The following is a 14,791-nucleotide window of genomic DNA, read 5'->3' on the forward strand; positions in this document are numbered from 1 at the left end:
CCGGGAGTTACACGATCTCATGGTCTAAGGAAAAGATACTTTGACATTGGAAAACTCTAGCAAACGAACTATACGATCTTGTGCTATGTTTAGGATTGGGTCTTGTCCATCACATCATTCTCCCAATGATGTGATCTCGTTATCAATGACATCCAGTGTCCATAGTCAGGAAACCATGACTATCTGTTGATCAACGAGCTAGTCAACTAGAGGCTCACTAGGGACATGCCGGTGTCTGTTATTCACACATGTATTACGATTTCCGGATAACACAATTATAGCATGAATAAAGACAATTATCATGAACAAGGAAATATAATAATAATGCTTTTATTATTGCCTCTAGGGCATATTTCCAACAACCCCCCCCCCCAATTTCAAAAAGGGCAAAGGCGTGGTCTTTCGATGCTTCGAAGGTTTTAGTTTTGGTCTGCTTCGAGTCGTAGGAAAGAATGCACTATTAAGAGGGGTTTGTGTGGATGCAAGCCGTGTGGGAATGCCATTGTCGAGCCTTACTCTCTTATCCTTCCCACTCCGACCACCTAAAGAACCTAGTGTGTGTGCTGTGGTACTCAGAAAGCTTGCAACAGAAAGTTACTGGGTACCTTGCCCCCCGTGCGCACGGGGTACTGCGTAACTCTCTGACTACCACGTGCGCACGGGGTCTTTTGACCCCCGTGTGCACGGGGTACTGCATAACTCTCTGAGTACCCCGTGCGCACGGAGTCTTCTGACCCCCATGCGCACGGAGTCTTCTGACCCCCATGCGCACGGGGTGGTGTGAAAGTCTCTGAGTACCCTCGTGCGCACGGGGCTGACTTGGCCCGTGCGCACGGGGTCCAACGGGCAGAAATCCCCACCAGCCAAGAACACTTATATATGCCCTTCTTCCACCTCAAACCTCTAACCCTAATGTCTTGTTGAGCTCCACCATTGCTACACCCCATTTTGCTCAATACTCTCAATCCCTCCACCCAAACTTATTGAAACTTTGGGGATTGGGAGAGCAAGACCCGATCTACAACTTGACCAAACCAAATCGTGTTCCCCACAACATTTCTTCCCATTGACTTGTTACTCTTGGATCTTGGGATCCTAGGCGGTTAGAGGTTCCTCCGAAAGCTTCCTTGCTTGTGGTGTGCTCCGGAGAAGTTTGTAAAGGTGTGGTGGTCGCCTTCAAGACCAACCCCGAGTGATTTGAGGCTCATCCGTTGGGGGTGACTCGAAGGAGAATACGGTGAACCTTCGGTGGCGTTCCGCAAGCTTTGGCTCCGGCACCGCTCCAAACGGAGAGTAGCTCTTCCCCAAGGAAGAGTGAACTTCGGGTTAAAATCCGCGTCCTCGTCTCACTTGTGGTTAATCCATTCCCGCACCTTACTTTGTTGTTGTATGCTTGTTGGCTTGCTAATTAGGTTGTTGCCTAGCATATTTATCTTGGAGCTTGCTTGTCGTATAGGTTGCATTCACCTAGTTGCATATCTAGTGAACTCTTTTATCCGCAAAGCCTTAAAAACGACAAGAAAGATTAAAATTTGTAGTCTCCTATTCACCCCCTCTAGTCGACCGTATCGATCCTTTCAATTGGTAGCAGAGCCTCGTGCTCTAATATAAGGTTTTACAACCTTAGAGGATATGGTCGATCTAGGGAATGTGGGAGGTGGCGCACCCGTTGCGGAGGATGGTCAAAACCTACCCCCCGCCGCGGCCGAGGCACTTGATGCCCCTGTCATTGCTCCCGCCGCTCCTACTAACCCGAGTGTCCCCTTGACCGCGGCCGATATTCTTTCAATGTTTGCGGACCTCAAAGCCTCTATGTTGAAAGATGTCCAGTCCTCGGTCAAGGAGGAAATTGATGCTCGCTTGAAGCCATCAACATCCACATCAAACTCGTTTGATCCAAATGACATTCATGATGCGGATGACTCAAGGGAACCTCTTGCTTCTCCGGCTCGCACTCAAGTTCCCAAGTACAATGCCGTGGAACCCTTTTACTCTCCTCAACCTTTGCAACATCCTCGCATTAATCCCGTTGGGCCTCCGCCCCCTTTGAAAGCTAATGTGTTTGCTAAGTGGAAGCTAGATATGGAGTCTCACATGCGGAGTGCTTCAACTCAATTGTGGTGGATTGTGGTCAATGGATTCAACCCCAAGGACCCAATGAATCTCACTCCAAGGGAAGCGGTTGATGACCAACTCAATGCAACCGCACACAACATGCTACGCACCGCTGTGACTGAAGACTATAGTGACTCCATTGCTCTTCTCAAAACCGTAAAGGAAATTTGGGATTGCCTTGAGGAGGCTCTGGAAGGAAATGAAGCAATTCGAAGATCTCGATTGGCTTTGCTCAAGCAAGAAGTGAATCTCTTTGTGAGGAATGAGGGTGAGTCCGTAGAAGAGGTCTACCGAAGGTTGAAGTCCCTTGTGCTCAACTTGAGAACCTTCGGGTGCACTTGGGCAAATGATGATTTCATCAAGGACAAGTTCATAGATGCTATGGTTCTCACGGAACACACCATGGTCATGATGGTTCATCAACGCCCGGATTATCACAAGTTGACCGTGGCTCAAGTTGTTTCCACTTTCTCTACCCATCTTCTTTTGGAAACCAAGTCCAAGAAAACCTTTGCAATAGCTCAAGCAACCAAGAACTCCAATCTTGCTTTGAATGCCAAGAAAGTGATAAGCCAACCCTCAAGGGAGGAAGAAGTGAGTGAAGAGATATGTGAGGAAGACAATGACACCTCGTGCCCGGCAAATGATTTTGCAGAAGACTTGGCACTCTTAGTCAATAAGTACTCCGGGACCATGGCAAACAAAGGGAAGAATCTTCAAGGAAGATCCTTTGGACGAAGGAAATGTTACAATTGTGATAGCCCAAGACACTTTGTACATGATTGTCCGTATGAGAGACGTGAAGACAAGTCAGAGAAGCTTGTGCTTAAGAAGAAGTTCACCAAGTTTGCAAAGAGGAAGGATGACAAGGCTCTTATTCATGAAGAATACATGTCAAGAGATGAAGATGACGGTGATGATGATGAAGTGGGCACGGCCGTTTTTGCCATGCATGCCACTACCTCCTCCTCCACCACCGGGCCTCTTCGACTCTCCAAATGAGGACAAGCGTTCACTCATCGGTGCCTCATGGCCAAAGAGGTAAAAACAAAGTCCAAACCCAAGAAACCCGACAACTACACTCCCAATGTCTCATGTGAGATAGTGGAGGATGAGTGTGATGAGGGCGTGGATAATGATGAGGAATCCTTAATGGCTTTCATGAAAACTCTTCATGGTAAAGCTCGTGCTCGTTTTGGCGATCTCCTTAAGTCACTTGCCGAACGCGATGACTTTATTGAGAACGTTGAAAACCTCCTTATAGAGGAAAAAGAGAGAGTTGATCTCCTCGAGCACGAACTTAATGAAGAGAGTGTCATGAGAGCATCACTTGAGGAAGCCTTATCGTCTCATCAAATTGACTTTGTTAAAACTAATGATGCTTTGCAACTTGCTCTTGAGAACAAAGATGCTCTTAACGTCAGAGTTGAAAAGCTTCTAGTTGATCACACAAGACTTGTTGAGGAGCATGAGTTCCTTGTGATTAGTTCCAAGGTTGTCAAAGGTGACCTCATTGCTCTCACTGAGTCTTATGCCCAACTAAAAGCTACAACCATTAAGGCTCTCACTTCCGTACCTCATATAGATTTAAATGATGATGCTTGTACGGCTAACTTTGTTTAGGATTGCACCTCCCTTCAAGAGGAGAATAAGAAGTTGAAAGCCCAAATTGAGAAAGGGCTTGTATCATGCATCCAAGGGGAGAAAAACCTAAACGAACTCTTGAGCAACCAAAAGGAGTGTGTTGCCAAGGAGGGAGTTGGGTTCAATCCCGCATCTAAGAATGGTAAGAAAAAGAAGAAGAGCAACAACAAGAAGATCGGTCCGACTCCTTCCCCTCCCCAAAAGGTAGTGTTTGTGCAAGAAGTGCACAAGGAGAAGGAGAAGGAAACTGAGGATGTTGGGAGTGGCAAGGTCACTAGGGACAAGGCCATTCCCAAGAATTTTGCTGGCAAGAACAATCCATCTTATGTTCTCATGAGTGGATATGATGGTTATACCTTTGCAAAATTTGTTGGAACTAACTATGATGATTATGCTTGGACTATTTGGGTTCCCAAGACCCTTGTTGCTAACTCACAAGGACCCATTGCAAAATGGGTACATATAACCAAAGCTTGATTATTGTAGGACTATGTCTTCGGTGGAACTCAATGGGTGATCGATAGTGGATGCACCAATCATATGACCGGAGAAAGGGAGATGCTTGTGGAGTTCGTTGATTCACTCAAGGCCTCTTCGAACATCTCCTTTGGTGACAATAGCAAGGGAAGGTGGTAATCTCTAATGATTCATCACTTTCAAATGTCATGCTTGTCCAATCCCTTCACTACAATTTACTTTCAACTATTCAATTGGCTCGTGCCGGATATGATTCACATTTTGGTGAATTCCATGTGACCGTATTTAAGAGAAGCAATCTCAAAGTGGTCTTTGTTGGGCATGTTGAAGACAACCTTTACGTGGTTGATTTCTCAAAAAAGAAAACTCATCTTGCAACATGCCTAATGGCCAAGGCAGACGTGGGGTGGCTATGGCACCGTAGGCTAGTCCATGTGGGCATGAGAAATTTACAAGCTCTCTTAAAGGGGTAGCACATCCTTGGACTAACCAATGTGTCTTTTGCCAAAGATCGTCCTTGTAGTGCTTGCATTGCCGGAAAGCTTCATGAAAAAGCTCATAAAGTGAAGACTGTCATCACAACCTTGAGGCCCCTTGAGCTTATCCATTTGGATCTATTTGGGCCTCCAACATATGATAGTCTGGGAGGGAGGAGGTATTGCCTTGTCATTGTTGATCACTTCACAAGATATACTTGGGTGTTCTTTCTCAAGACTAAAGATGAAACTCAAGAAACCTTCATCAACTTTGCCAAAGAAGCTCAACGTCAACATAACTATGAGATCAAGGCAATTCGAAGTGACAATGGCACCGAGTTCAAGAACTATACAATGGATGAATTCTTGAGTGAAGAGGGGATAAAGCACCAATATGCCGCACCATACACTCCCCAACAAAATGGTGTTGCGGAGAGGAAGAATCGGACTCTTATTGAGATGGCTAGAACCATGCTTGATGAGTACAAATCACCATACAAGCTTTGGGCAGAAGCCGTCAACACCGTGTGCCATGCTTCAAACCGTCTTTATCTTCGCAAGCTCAAGAACAAGACCCCATATGAGCTCCTAATCGGGAGAAAGCCTAACGTCAAATACTTTCGGGTACTCGGTTGTAAGTGTTTCATTTTAAACAAGAAATCCCGGTTAGCTAAATTTGAGTCTAGAACTTATGAGGGCATATTTGTTGGATATGCATCAAACTGTCATGCTTACCGAGTTCTCAATAAATCCACCGGGTGCATTGAGGAAATGGTAAATGTGGAGTTTGATGAAGATAATGGCTCCCGTGTGGAGTAAATTGTTCCTAGTGTTGTAGGTGTGAGGCTTCTTCACAAGCTATAAGGACAATGGGAATAGGCCACATTCTTCCACAAGAAACACCCCATGTCCAAGTAGAAGAAGAAGGAGAAAGAGCCCCTCTTGTGGAGTCTCCACAAGGGAAGTCATCACCGACACCACTTGTACAAGATGCTTTGGGAGATCATGAACCTATCCAAGAACAAGATCAAGTCCCTCATATTCCTGAGCAAGATCAAGAGCAAACTCTTCCAAATAATGAAGAACCAATCGTTGAGGCTCAAGATCAAGCTCAAGGTCATGATCAAGATCAAGATCAACCCCAACCACAAGCGTCTTTGTCGTCATCACTTCCTAATGAGCAAGAACTTGTGGTTACAAAGAGAAGACAATCTCCAAGGCTAAAACAATCCCAAGGGCAAGCTTCTTCATCAAGTCCAAAACCAAGTGAACAAGAGCTTGACCTCAAAGAGCAAAAAGTGGCCACCAAGCTAAAACATCTTCAACACCTCACCGAGAACATCTACGGAAGCATCAAAAAGGGGGTAACTACTCGTAGATGTTTGGCAAACTTTTGTGAATATCACTCGTTTGTCTCTTGTGTTGAGCCCCTTAAGGTGGAAGATGCACTTGACGATCCGGATTGGATAGATGCCATGCATGAAGAACTCAACAACTTCACCCGCAACAAAGTGTGGACCCTTGTATAAAGACCCAAGGAATTTCATAATGTCATTGGAACAAAGTGGATTTTCAAGAACAAACAAGATGAACATGGACAAGTAATAAGGAACAAGGCAAGGTTAGTGGCACATGGTTTCACCCAAGTTGAAGGTTTGGACTTTGGTGAAACTTTTGCCCCCGTTGCCCGTCTCGAATCCATTCGCATCTTGCTTGCTTATGCCTCTCATCATGATTTCAAATTATACCAAATGGATGTTAAGAGTGCATTTCTTAATGGTCCTCTTAAGGAGTTGGTGTATGTCAAGCAACCTCCCGGTTTTGAAGACCCCGATCATCCCTCTCACGTTTATGAACTCCATAAGGCACTCTATGGACTCAAACAAGCACCTCGTGCTTGGTATAATCGCCTTACGACGTTCCTAAGCGAGAAGGGGTTCCAGATTGGGGTAATAGATTCCACTCTCTTTGCAAAGAGGGTAAAAGGAGAGTTGTTTGTTTGCCAAATATATGTTGATGATATTATCTTTGGGTCCACTAACCATGCTATTAACGTTGAGTTTGAGAATCTTATGACTAAGGAATTTGCGATGAGCATGATGGGAGAGTTGAAGTTCTTTCTTGGTTTTCAAGTGAAGCAAATGATAGGAGGAACCTTCATCAATCAATCTCGTTATATCCAAGACATGCTCAAGAGATTCAAAATGAAAGATGTCAAGCCAATGAAGACACCCATGCCCACAAATGGTCAACTTCATCTTGATCTAAACGGTAAAGAAGTGGATCAAAAGGTATATCGCTCTATGATCGGTTCCTTGCTTTACCTTTGTGCATATAGGCCAGATATTATGTTGAGTGTGTGTATGTGTGCAATATTTCAATCCACTCCTAAGGAAAGCCACTATTCAGTAGTGAAAAGGATCCTTCGATATTTGGTTCATACCCCAAACTTGGGCCTTTGGTATCCCAAGGGATCATCATTTGAGTTAATGGGTCACTCGGATTCGGATTGGGCCGGAGACAAGGTTGATCGCAAGTCCACTTCCGGTTCATGTCAATTCTTAGGGAGGTCGTTGGTAAGTTGGTCTTCAAAGAAGCAAAATTGTATATCTCTCTCTACAGCCGAAGCCGAGTACATTGCTGCCGAAAGTTGTTGTGCTCAATTATTATGGATGAGGCAAATTTTGATGGATTATGGTGTCAAATGTGACAAAGTGCCTCTTTGGTGTGACAATGAAAGTGCCATCAAGATCACCGAGAATCCGGTTCAACATAGCAAGACCAAGCATATTGAGATTCGCCATCATTTCATTAGAGATCATTTGACCAAGGGAAACATTGAGTTACTCCATGTCAACACCGAGAATCAACTAGCCGACATCTTCACCAAGCCTCTTGAAGAAGCAAGATTCCGCGAGTTAAGGCATGAGCTAAATATCATGGATATTAGTAACTTGGGATGAAATTCTTGCTATACACACATACTCATGTATTATCTTGCTTAGATGTAGGCACATGTCTAGGGGGAGCTAGCTCAACTCATGAGCTATCATATCCTAGAAGTGCATAAATCAAACACAATCTTTCACATTAGCCACTTTAGGTGGTACTTGTGCTTCAAAGTTGAGTATTGGTCTTGGGCCCAAGGTTCATATCTTCGCGGTGCCATACCAAATAAACTCAAACATGGTGGCCTCGGCCACCACCCTCTCTTGAGGGTTGTGTCCGTGGTTGTTTCGTGTGTGTGGTGTGTTGTGTTTTCTTGTCTTTTCTCTTGGTGGGTGTTTCTCCCTTCTCTGTTGGTAACAGTGCTCCACATATACCCTTCTCATAGTGATAGGACATTCCTCGTGGCGTATTCAGAAATATAGATCCAGTGTTTTGTGAAGAAGGGGTAAGAGTCTACACTCAGCCCTTTATTCAACAAAAATCACTCATGTCAAAGTTCCTGAATACCCCGTGCCCACGGGCTCGTACCGTGCGCACGGGCCCCCGTGCCCACGGGCTCTGTACCGTGCGCACGGGGCTCTCTTAGCTCGTGCGCACGGGGTCTGCGGTTTCTGGCCCTAGAGAGGTGGGGCGTGGGGGGGGGGGGCTCGGGTTCATCCCACCCATTCGCCCCTCCACTCCCCCGGAAACCTCCAGCACCGCCGCCGTCACTTCCGCTCGCTGGAGCTCCTCCGGGCTTCGTCGGGCTTCTTCCTCCGTGGATTTGCATCAAGATGGGGTCCTCCTCCGGTTGGTCCTGTCCCCTTGATCTCTCTCCATAAGTTCCTATCTAGTTTTTAGCTTTAGGGTTTCCTTGCTCCATAGATTCATTTGGCCTCAACTAAATTTTAGATAGAATTCAAGTGCATAGATCCTTTGGTTACTCTGCTGCACCCACTCCTGGATTTCAATCTGGAAGTGGTTGCCGCTGGGAGACCCCCGTGTCCACGGGGCCCCGTGTCCACGGTCCTGTACCGTGCGCACGGGACCCACGTGCGCACGGGCTATCCAGGAACTGGTTTGCTTGAATTCTGTCTAACTCCTTGCCATCCATCTTGCACTTGTACTCATTTGTGTTTCGTGCTTTGTGTTGTTGGGTGTTTGCGTGTGTTTCAGATTCCGCTGACAAGAGGGCCGAGCTTCATCGCAAGCGCCCAAAAGGAGGATCAAAGGATTTCACGATTGCTCGTCGGCAGCCATTTGAAGGCATGGGTCAGGAGTCTGGGTCAGGTCAGGGTCGTGTTCGCCGTGCAGCCTCAAAGCGGCCCGTTTTTTAGACCTCCGATAATTCTGAGGAAGATTATGATTCGCAAGATGATTCTTACTATGACAACCCCAATGTTGATGATGAGATAGAAGAAGAGGATGATCGTGTTGAGGAAGATGAAGAAGAGGAAGAGGTGTCTAGTCCCGAGCAAGCCATTCCGGGCGGGCGTGACCTCCCGAATATGCCTCTTGCCAAGTGGACCAAGCCAGAGATCTGGGCTAAGAGACAGAGCCATCCTTATGCAGTTGGCACTGGTATGGGAGTGGATCCCCGCTTCAAGAACGAATTTCAGCAAAGGGTCTATCATGAGCTTCTTATTACCAAGTCAAAGAAGTTTACTCCTCGCAAGCAACTCAACACTAAGAGTTTGTGCAACAATGATCATTTGTATCCCGGTGTGTACTCCGCTCTTGGCAGATTGGGTCTTATTCCGTTTGTCACCTTCAACCATCCCTATAATGAAGATCTAGTGATGCAGTTCTTTGCCACTCTGTATTTCTCCAATGACTCTGCTCGCACCCTCAATTGGATGTCCGAAACGCATCGGTGCTCGGCTCCTATGGCAAAGTTCTCGGAGATCATTCCCTACCCATTTATGGATGCAGAGGTTGTTTCTGATGAGTTTGGCATTGTTAGGGAAAGTGGGCAGCGCACTAAGGATGAGATTGCCTTTGCTTACAAACAAGAGAAGTCATTTGTCAGTAGATCGATCAAAGATCTCTTGCCCCTCTATGACACCATGCGCCATATCCTGAGGTATACCCTTACTCCAAAGGCCGGGGATTCTCATAACATTCAGAGCTCCATGCTAGACGTCTTTGTGTATCTTCATCAGAATAAGAAAGTGGATGTTCTGGATTTCATGTACTATGAGCTTCGTCAGTGTGTGCAAGAGAACAAGTCCTTGATCTATGCTCCATTCATACAAGTTTTGATTGAGACCGTCTATCCTGACAAGTACATTGCCTCCTTCAAGACCTCTGTTCCCAAGCGCAACTCCAACTGGACCCCAGCTGCTCCTGCTTCTTATGTGCCTATCAAGAAGGGGCGCAACCCTAGGCCTGAGGGTCGTGCCACTTACACTCCAGGCATGTCCTCCACTGCACGGATCCCTCGTGGTAACGCCAAGTCTGTTGGTTCTGAGGCCGTCTTTGCCAGGGGAGAGAATAAGTCTCTGTTCAAGACCTTGAGCAACATGTTCAAGATGTGCTAGTCAATTCAGCGCCATCAGATCAAGAAAATCAACAAGGAGAAGCTTGTTCGGCGTGAGCAGAAGGCAGCAAGGGCTGCAGCTGGTGAGGTGGTCAGTCCAGGTTCAGAGGACAACGACGGTGAGGTCACTGCTCGATCTTTCCCGATGGATGGGTGGCGTTTTGATGATGATGATGATGCCTCGAGTGCTCCTCCTCTTGTCTAGTGGGTCTGGGTGTTGCCAGTTGTCTCCTTTTTTGTTGTCTTGATGACAAAGGGGGAGAAGTGGTGTGTTCGTGGGTGTGTTGTGTGCGTTGAGATCTCAAGCCTCGTGTTTCTCGCTGTTGGTTGGTTTTAGTTGGCTTGAGATACTCTTATTTACTTTCTGTCTGTGTGGTTGTGAGACTCTAGCTTTATCAGTGAACCTATTGCAATTATCTCCTTATGCCTATTGGGTCTCACTTTATTTTCTCACCACACTTTGTCATGAGATCTAGGCACCGTTATAGGTTTATTATGATTAATCTCATGACTTGACAATAGTGATCTTGGTAGAGCCTCCTATGTGTGTACTAGATGCATTCTTGTTTTCGGGCACACATATAGGGGGAGCTATCATGATCATTATATGGTCCATGGATTTCTATCTGTTTATCCTCTATGCCATGCTCTAACCACGTTGTCATCAATGCACCAAAAAGGGGGAGATTGAAAGTGCAAGTGGCACTTATATTATATTTTGGTGTGATGACAATGTGGTTAGTTGAACTAATATCGGTTGCTAAAGTTTATCTCAGGATATTGGTTCTAAGCGCCCACGATGGAGATGTGCGACCCCCCCCATTTCAAAAAGGGCAAAGGCGTGGTCTTTCGACGCTTCGAAGGTTTTAGTTTTGGTTTTCTTCGAGTCGTAGGAAAGACCGCACTATTAAAATGGGTTTGTGTGGATGAAAGTCGTGTGGGAATGCCATTGCCGAGCCTTACTCTCTTATCCTTCCCACTCCGACCACCTAAAGAACCTAGTGTGTGTGTTGTGGTACTCAGAAAGCTTGCAACAGAAAGTTACTGGGTACCCCGTGCACACGGGGTCCTTTGACCCCCGTGCGCACGGGGTACTGCGTAACTCTCTGAGTACCCCATGCGCATGGGGCCTTTTGACCCTCGTGCGCATGGGGTACTGCGTAACTCTCTGAGCACCCCGTGCGCACGGGGTCTTGTGTGAAAGTCTCTGAGTACCCCGTGCGCACAGGGCTGACTTAGCCCGTGTGCACGGGGTCCAACGGGCAGAAATCCCCACCAGCCAAGAACACTTATATATGCCCTTCTTCCACCTCCAACCTCTAACCCTAATGTCTTGTTGAGCTCCACCATTGCTACACCCCATTTTGCTCAATACTCTCAATCCCTCCATCCAAACTTGTTGAAACTTTGGAGATTGGGAGAGCAAGACCCGATCTACAACTTGACCAAACCAAATCGTGTTCCCCGCAACATTTCTTCCCATTGACTTGTGTGACGCCCCCGATCCAAACGTACACTAATCATGCACGCAAACGTGTACGATCAAGATCAGGGACTCACGGGAAGATATCACAACACAACTCTAAAACATAAATAAGTCATACAAGCATCATAATACAAGCCAGGGGCCTCGAGGGCTCGAATACAAGTGCTCGATCATAGACGAGTCAGCGGAAGCAACAATATCTGAGTACAGACATAAGTTAAACAAGTTTGCCTTAAGAAGGCTAGCACAAACTGGGATACAGATCGAAAGAGGCGCAGGCCTCCTGCCTGGGATCCTCCTAAACTACTCCAGGTCGTCGTCAGCGGGCTGCACGTAGTAGTAGGCACCTCCAGTGTAGTAGGGGTCATCGTCGACGGTGGCGTCTGGCTCCTGGACTCCAGCATCTGGTTGCGACAACCAGAAAGGAAGGAAAAGGGAAAAAAAGGGGGGAGAAAGCAACCGTGAGTACTCATCCAAAGTACTCGCAAGCAAGGAACTACACTACATATGCATGGGTATATGTGTAAGGAGGCCATATCAGTGGACTGAACTGCAGAATGCCAGAATAAGAGGGGGATAGCTAATCCTGTCGAAGACTACGCTTCTGGCAGCCTCCGTCTTGCAGCATGTAGAAGAGAGTAGATTGACGTCCTCCAAGTAGCATCTCCAAGTAGCATCTCCAAGTAGCATCGCATAGCATAAACCTACCCGGCGATCCTCTCCTCGTCGCCCTGTAGAAAAGCGATCACCGGGTTGTCTGTGGAACTTGGAAGGGTGTGTTTTATTAAGTATCCGGTTCTAGTTGTCATAAGGTCAAGGTACAACTCCAAGTCGTCCTGTTACCGAAGATCACGGCTATTCGAATAGATTAACTTCCCTGCAGGGGTGCACCACATAACCCAACACGCTTGATCCCATTTGGCCGGACACACTTTCCTGGGTCATGCCTGGCCGCGAAAGATCAACACGTCGCAGCCCCACCTAGGCAAAACAGAGAGGCCAGCACGCCGGTCTAAACCTAAGCGCACAGGGGTCTGGGCCCATCGCCCATAGCACACCTGCACGTTGCGAGGGCGGCCGGAAGCAGAACTAGCCCCCTTAATACAAGAGCAGGCTTACGTTCCAATCCGGCGTGCGCCGCTCCGTCGCTGACGTCTGAAGTGCTTCGGCTGATACCACGACGCCGGGATACCCATAACTACTCCCGCGTAGATGGTTAGTGCGTATAGGCCAGTAGCCAGACTCAGATCAAATACCAAGATCTCGTTAAGCGTGTTATATAACCGCGAACGCCGAACAGGGCCAGGCCCACCTGCCTCCTAGGTGGTCTCAACCTGCCCTGTCGCTCCGCCACAAAGTAACAGTCGGGGGCCGTCGGGAACTCAGGCCCACCACTACCTGGATGGAGCCACCTGCCCCTTCAGCCCCCATCTCCAAACAGTATCACCAGTAATGTAACAGTGTAAAATATATAGTATATGCCCGTGATCACCTCCCGAAGTAATCACAGCCCAGTAGTATAGCATGGCAGACGGACAAGAGTGTAGGGTCACTGATGGAACACTAGCATCCTATACTAAGCATTTAGGATTGCGGGTAAGGTATCAATGACTGTAGCAGCAATGACAGGCTATGCATCAGAATAGGATTAACGGAAAGCAGTAACATGCTACACTACTCTAATGCAAGCAGTATAGAAGAGAATAGGCGATATCTGGTGATCAAGGGGGGGGGCTTGCCTGGTTGCTCCGGCAAGAGAGAGGGGTTGTCAACTCCGTAGTCGTCCACAGGGGCATCAGCATCGTCACGGGGGCTACCGGAGAGAAGAGGGGGGAGAAACAGTAAATACATAGCAAGCAAGTGCATAACAGGTCAACAAGCAAAGCTAGACGTGTTCTAACGCGGTATGAGGTGATACCGGTGAAGGGGGGAAACATCCGGGAAAGTACCCCCAGTGTTTCGTGTTTTCGGACAGATGAACCGGAGGTGAAATGTTGCAGGTTCTCTATGCTAGGGACGCGTGGCGGACGAACGGGCTTCGTATCCGGGTTTGTCTCGTTGTTCTGAGCAACTTTCATGTACAAAGTTTTTCTATCTGAGCTACGGTTTATTTTATATGATTTTCTAAAGTTTTAAATCATTTTTAGAATTTATTTAATTCAACATTATCCAGAATAGTGTTTGCTGACATCATCATGACGTTAGCATGACATCAGCAGTCAACAGAGGTGTTGACTGGTCAAACTGACATGTGGGTCCAGTGGGACCCACCTGTCATACACTGATAGGTTGATTAGGGTTTAGGTTAAACTAATTTTTGTTTAATTAAACTAACAGGTTAATTAGACTAATTAAATAGGATTAATTAACTTAATTAATTAACTTAATTAATTAAATTTATCTTTATTATTATTATTATTATAAAAAACCTATTTTTTTAATTTTCGTTCTGGGCGTGGGCCCCATCTGTCATTGTCACACGGGGGGTCTTTAGCGGGCGCTGGCGCTACCGGTAACGGGCGGCGGGGCGTGCTGGTGTGGGCGCTAGCGAAACGGGGCGGAGCCCCGGTGTGCGGGCATAACCCGCCCAGACGACGCGCCAGAGCCGGCCACGGGCGCCGACGGCCAAGGGCACACGAGCGCCGGCCGGAATAGGGCGGCGGGACGGAGGGGACCGGAGCCATGGGCGCGCGTGTGCCGGCGAGCGACAACGCGGCGTAGGCGGACGGGCGAGGCACGGTGGCTGTGGCAGCCAGAGGCAGGCGCGCGGGGCACGGCCTCGGGCGACGTGCGCAAGAGCAGGGGAGGTGGGCGCGTGCACGGGACGTCAGTGGCAAACGCAAGCAAGTGCGTGGAGCCGAACAACAAATGTGAGCGATGCTCGGGGCGCGGGGAGCGCGCGCTCACCCCGAGCGCGGGCGCGGCTAGATCCGACAACGGGAGTAGAGGGGGGAAGAGGAGAGGGGAGCCGCTCACGTGCGAGGAGGGAAGAGGCGACGAGGCTCAGTGATGCAAGTCCGGGAGGAGGCAGTCCAGCGGGGAGGAGTCGAGGGCGACGGGGCGGCGGCCGATCCGGCGAAGACGGTGAGGGGGGCTCCGGCGGCGGTCCAGCGGTGTCGGAGGTGG

The sequence above is a fragment of the Triticum aestivum genome, chromosome 4A, assembly GCF_018294505.1.
Source record: "Triticum aestivum cultivar Chinese Spring chromosome 4A, IWGSC CS RefSeq v2.1, whole genome shotgun sequence".
NCBI lineage: Eukaryota > Viridiplantae > Streptophyta > Magnoliopsida > Poales > Poaceae > Triticum > Triticum aestivum.